We start from the raw sequence: 6,008 nt of genomic DNA, 5'->3' as shown, positions 1-6,008 counted from the left end.
TGATAATGATTAGGATTTAATAGGCTGCAATGCTTCGCGTGTCTACCAGATGGCATAAATTCATGAATTGTAATGCAGTATATATATATGTACTGTGCAGTATTGCAGTCAGCGGGAATAAAATGCTTCAATCCCTGCTGGAAAATAACTCAATGCACTCGGGCAGAAAACAGTCACAAACCTCAATACACCCGGGTATACCCGAATTCGTGGGACTAGCCGAGCTCGAATAAAGTGTGTCGCCAGTGTAAGCCTGTGGAAGCTATCGTCACAAGGAGGTATTATAGTGTGTATTGTGGGGAGAATTAGTGTGTGTGTTGTTTGGGAGTGATATTCGGGAGGATTGTGTGTGCAGAAGGAAGAATGAGTGAGGGGGGAGTAAGGGAGCAGGATTGAATGAGAGGGGGTCATTGAGTGATAGCGGGGAGGGGAGGGAAGAGTGAGGAGAGTGGGTGTAGGAGGGAGCAGTGCAAGAGACCGTCGGGGGCAGAATACATGGTGAGAAGGGAGGCTGCCTAGAAGCATAAAAATCTACTTCACCACTGTTCTGTACTCTCTTCAATACTCTGTGTTACAGATCTCTCTGGCAAGAAATGGGGTCCAATGGCAAAGACTGCTCTAAATAAGATAGTATAAATGAACACAGAGAGAAATTCCAAAGAGTAACCCAAGAAAATACAAGTGAAATCTAATTGTAAGGTAATTAGTCCCATTAAGTGAAATACATAAAGGAATAGTCCATAAAAAAGCACAAAGGAAAAAAATAGGAGTACTTTATTGTGATGTTACATTTCAGAGAATATAAAATTATAGGAAAACAATTCCACTTTGTTCAGAAAACCAGAAAGTCTTGGTCCCAGGTGGATTGAATTTTTATTGCAAATAAGTTCCTTAATACACAAGTAAAGAATATAGTTACTTATTCTATTCTCTACTGTAAGACGTGCCACATTGCCCAATATTTGGGTACAGTGCCCAGATTGTGACCATGCACTACAGAGGTGAGATTCCCCCAACTCCAATTTGCTACACACTCCAAGAGAGATTATTGTGATCAGAGGTGGAATGAGAGGGGTGAGAAGGGTCGCTGCCCAGGGAGTAGCCTGACAGGGGGTACAGAAATCTCTTTTGGTGCATATATTGCGGAGCTGCATTGATTGACTTGTCAATCAGCTCTGCTGCCTATCCCATTGACATCATGATCCGGCACTGTGATCAGCTGCAGCGCTGACCCAGGTGTGTTAGTGCAGCACTTTACAGGGAGGGAACAGAGGTTGTGGATGACAGATGCTGGGGATAGGCCATGAGTACGGGCCAGAGTAAGGTGGAGACTTTCTGTACTCTGCATACAGGACACTGCATGCATGACAGTGTCTGTGTGTGTGTGTGTGTGTGTATTCCAAGTGTCAGTGTGCATAAGTAAGTGTGCTCTGTAAGTATGCCTGTGTGGCAGGTATAGGGGGGTGGTTCAGCTGGAGGAACTTATCCAGGCACAAAAGCACATAGATGCCCCAGATTATACCACCCCAAATGCTGATAATATCCTGCTGCACTTTACAGAAGATGATGCAGATGTCAGTGGGTGGTGGGTTCATTAAATCCATCCATCATATCATAGCCACACTGTGCATATGATGTACTGAATCAATCACAGGAAGACATCTCCATGGTAGGGGTAGAAGTTAACAGAATATGTCCAGCACTGTGGTGTGTAGCCCATAAATAATAATTGTGCACATTACAGAACATACTTGCAACTGCAAGATCATTTTGCTGCTTGTAGTGTTTGCTCTTGTCCTGTGCAGTGTTGTCGTAGATCCGTCTCTTCAGTGTTCACTGCAATAAAAGTAAGACATTGCATTAATATTACAGAAGTTTGGGAGCTGAAATCCCACTATGCTGCAGACATTTTCCCTTTGCATAAGATTCTTGTGATTATATCTCAATGATGATCAATAACAACTACATCATAACACAGCCGCTCAATACAAAATATGTATTTGCTATCAATGGTCATGGAGGCCAAACGTCACACAATGTACAGATATACTGCTGCGGCCGAGTTTATTCGAGCATTTGCCCGTTCTTGGCCGCAGCAGTAACCTGGCACGCGCCGGAGGGTGCCGGGCGCACGCCGAAGCAGCGGAGGAGCGCCCTCCGATCGGGGCTTTCTCCCTTCCGCTGCCGGGTCCGTCGGGTCCCCCGGAACCCCCTGCCGCTGTCCCCCACATCGCGGGACACCAGTGCTCCCTCGGGGAGCCCTGGACGCGCGTGCAGGGGGCGCAGGCACCCGATGACGCGTGACCGTGCATCGGTGATGCGCGGCACGCTGAGGGAGTGCGGCTAGCACGCCGGGGCATCCCCCGGCTTGCGGTGCTAGCCGTGCTTCAATAAAACGTGTCGGTAGTGTAGCAAGGATTATTTCTTCCTCTGGTGCATTATGATGGGATGTGTTGTAAGATTCTGCATTATTAGCATCACTGAATCTTTTGGAAACTGAGTAATATTCTATGTTTTAATGCAATATTATGGATGATCAGCCGGTAAAATAAAGCTTACTGTATCTGTAGCCATGCTCTACCCATGATGTGCTGAATCAATGACTGCAGAGTGATTCAGAGTGGTAAACATGACTGGAACTCATCTCTGAATAGAGGACAGAACAGCAGTGCAGAGTAGGAGGTGAATGTATCTCAAATGGAAGACTTAGTAGCTGTGTGGGGAGTAGACAGTACAGACTGATCAAATAAATAGTTAAAGGAGTATCTTCAACATTACTTGGCTTTGTTATCAACATTGAAGTTTCTCTTGTTTTTTCTGTTCTTTAAATCACTACTACTGATGCCATGTGTAACCTGTACTGAGAGATATACTCTACTGGCCTAGATGAAACCATATGATGCAAACAGGATTCATCCCACTCCAGATTCATATGATTGCACCACTTCAACCTTTAATAAAACACATAGAACTACAGCAGTGCGCTACTGCACATGTTCTTGTTATGAATGGTAGTAGATGTGGTCCTTGGGTCAATACTTCATACAGCAGCCACACTCTACTCATGATGTATTGAATCAACAAAAACCTGCATGGTACAGATCACAGGAAGGGTAGAGTAGAGGGGAATATGTCCAATGCGAAACCCTTAGCAGCTGGATTGTGTGGAGTCAACAAAACGACAAATACTAAATGAGAAATATACACATTGCTTATCTGTCTCTGTGTAGTCATTTTCCTCCTCTTCAACTGTCTTTCAAAATTTCTCTTCTGACAGAAAAGAAACACATGGCTTCAATATTCACTGTTCTTCCCTCCTGAAATAAAAGTTAAGCATTGCATGGTTATGATCATACATACAATGAACCTTGCGCCAAACCATGTGATCCAAAGTAAATCCACCTCCCTCCCATAGCTGTGTTCCTTCTAGAGCTTCTACCACACAAGTCATTAATGTTCGTGACACTGTACTGCAGTCACAGTCTGCACACAAAGTACTGAATCAATTACATCACACTGAAAAGGCAGTCTACATGATGCAATAGTTAACCATAATAACTCTGTCATGCAAATGACAGGAAAACCTATATGTATATCATTAGGGGAGAGGGGAAAAATAATTAAAAAATAAGTGCGACAAATAAAAACAGATTATAGGAAAGTAAATCCTTGCCCTGGGAACTTTACAATCTAATAGAAATGTTAGAAGACTTAAAGAGAGGCAGCAGTTGGGGGAAGAAGTGCAGTAGATGACAATGCTTGTCCTTAATGGTGGGTACAATTAGTAGAAAGCACATCTTGGGAACAATAGTTGTTAGCAGTGACTGTGGGTGTGGGACAGTAGCCACGAGTCAAAGTTTTTGAAATGCTTGATTTAAGTCGTGAATTTTAAGATTGGTCTTACATGTGGGTGGAAGAGGTTATGTTGGCATATACTGAGTGTGAGGAAGTTTCACATGTACGGTGCAGTGATGGAAAATGGTTTCAGGCAAGTGAGAGAACAGTAGAGGTGAAAGAAGTTTACAGGAGACAGTTATGGTTATAGTGCAAGAGACAAGCAAGGGCATAACGAGAGATCAAAGATGATATGCAAGAAGGAGCAGATTAATGGAGAGCCTTAACAAAAAGGTAAGGAGGAGAACTTTGTAGGTGATACAAAAACTTGATGGGATGCCAGGACAGGGATTTAAGGAGATGAGCAGAGACTGTTGTGGAAGAAAGTGAGATAATTCAAGCAGCAGAGTTTTGCATAGGAGAAAGTTGTGAAGCATGGAGGCCTGTTAGTAGTATGTTAAAATAACCTATAGGATAACAGTATACATTGGAGTTTTAGCAGTAGGTTGAGAGGGGAAAGGGAAGATCTTGGCAATATTACAGAGAAAGAGGCAACACATTTTACCCATAGCCGTGCATGTGAATAGAGATGGAATTGAAGAGCCAAATGTTACTCCTATGCAACATGTTTGATGACAAGATAGATGGTAGTACTGTTTACTGTGATGGAGAAAGGGGATAATATGAGCCCAGTTTTAGACATTAAGTTTAAGGCAGTGGAGTGCCATCCATGAGCATATAGCCAGGAGACAACCCAAGAGTAGAGACTGGATTGCAGGAGTGAGAACAGGGGTGGATAGATTTGTGTGTGTATCATCCGCATAGAGATTATATCTAAGGCCAAAAGCATTGATGAAGTCACCAAATGATAGTATGTAGAGAGAAAGAGAGATCTCAGAACAGAGACCTGATGTATACCCACAGACAGATCAATAGAAGACGAAGACATGTTAGCAACAGAGATGGAGAATGTGTGACAGGAAAGTTATGATGAAAACCAGGATAGAACTTTGTTACTGATACCAAGAGAGAGTTTAGAATATGAAGGAGGAGAGTGATTGAGAGCATCAAACGCAGCCGATAGATCAAGTAGGATTAGTAGGGAAAAACCTTGGGAATTAGCTTTAAGCACAGTCTGTAGAACGTGCTGTACGAAAGGCAGGTTGTAAAGGATCCAGGAGGGCATGTGATTTAAGAATGTTGACACTAGCAATTAGAAGGCAAACAGCATGAGGGATACAGAGCGGTAGTTAGTAAGGCACATAGGGTGTAGTTTGTTTCTGACAAAAGGGTGACCGCTACAGGCTTAAAGTAAGAGGGCAAAAATCCAGAGAATAGGGAGAAATTGAAGATGTGGGTGAGAGTGGGGACTAAGAGATGCAGTAAGGTGTGAGGGGATACGATCTAGAGGGCATGTGGTAGAGGGAGAATAGAAGATGATTAGCTTCCAGCTCTGTAAGAGAAGAAAAGGAGTCAAGTGCAGAAGGAGATTTGGGTAGAAGGAGAGAAGGGGGAAGGGACAGAAGGAATCTCCTTTTGGGTGGCATCCACCTTGCCTCTGAAGTAGTCAAATGCTTGAGGAGAAGTGAAGGAAGGATGGCAAGTGGGAGGAGAAGGTCAGTGGAGGGAGTCAAATACAGAGAAAAAAACAGCGTAAATTAAATTTGAGTGTTGATGAGTGTGGAAAAAAGTAGTGTATTTAGCCCTAGAGAGCAGCTTTATACAGGACAGGAGACATTTTTACTGTAGAAAAATCAAACAAAGTGTGAGATTTCCTCCGTAGGTATTAAGAACAGCGAGTGGAAGTGTGATGAGTGTGTTTGGGAATTTAGCCAAAGGTGTGGGTTAGAGGGATGAGTGTGTCAGAGCCTATAGGGGGCATATAGATAGGAGGATAGCATTGTAAGAGTTAATAAGATTGTTAGTTTAAGCAGAGAGAGAAGAGAGAAGAGAGGTTAGAGTAGATGTCAGAGGAGAGTTTAATTAAGCAGAGGCAAATCAGTGGGACAGGTAAGATGCGGTGAGGGGAATGACTGATTGTGACTGATGAGAGCAGAAGAGGTTATGTACAACTAGAGCCTTGTTAGTAAGAGTGGACATTCCAGAGGGCACAGGAGAAGGGAAGAGAAAAGTAAGGAAAGGAATGTGGATTACATTAGATAGGTTAACACTCT

General features: G+C 43.3%; 1 long non-coding RNA gene across 3 annotated transcripts in view; it reads right to left on the bottom strand.

The window, feature by feature from the left end:
- Positions 1–756: 756 nt before the first annotated feature.
- Positions 757–6,008, bottom strand: part of LOC142475363 (uncharacterized) — a 47,771-nt gene continuing 42,519 nt past the window's right edge. For all 3 annotated transcript variants that reach the window (XR_012790897.1, XR_012790898.1, XR_012790896.1), the window contains 2 exons: positions 3,208–3,317; positions 757–1,836 (listed from right to left, as the gene is read on the bottom strand). This is a non-coding gene — a long non-coding RNA (uncharacterized LOC142475363). The remainder of the gene's footprint in view (positions 1,837–3,207; positions 3,318–6,008) is intronic.

Source organism: Ascaphus truei, unplaced genomic scaffold (genome assembly GCF_040206685.1).
Source record: "Ascaphus truei isolate aAscTru1 unplaced genomic scaffold, aAscTru1.hap1 HAP1_SCAFFOLD_1190, whole genome shotgun sequence".
NCBI classification, from domain to species: Eukaryota; Metazoa; Chordata; class Amphibia; order Anura; family Ascaphidae; genus Ascaphus; species Ascaphus truei.
This window is presented reverse-complemented; position numbering and strand designations above follow the sequence as displayed.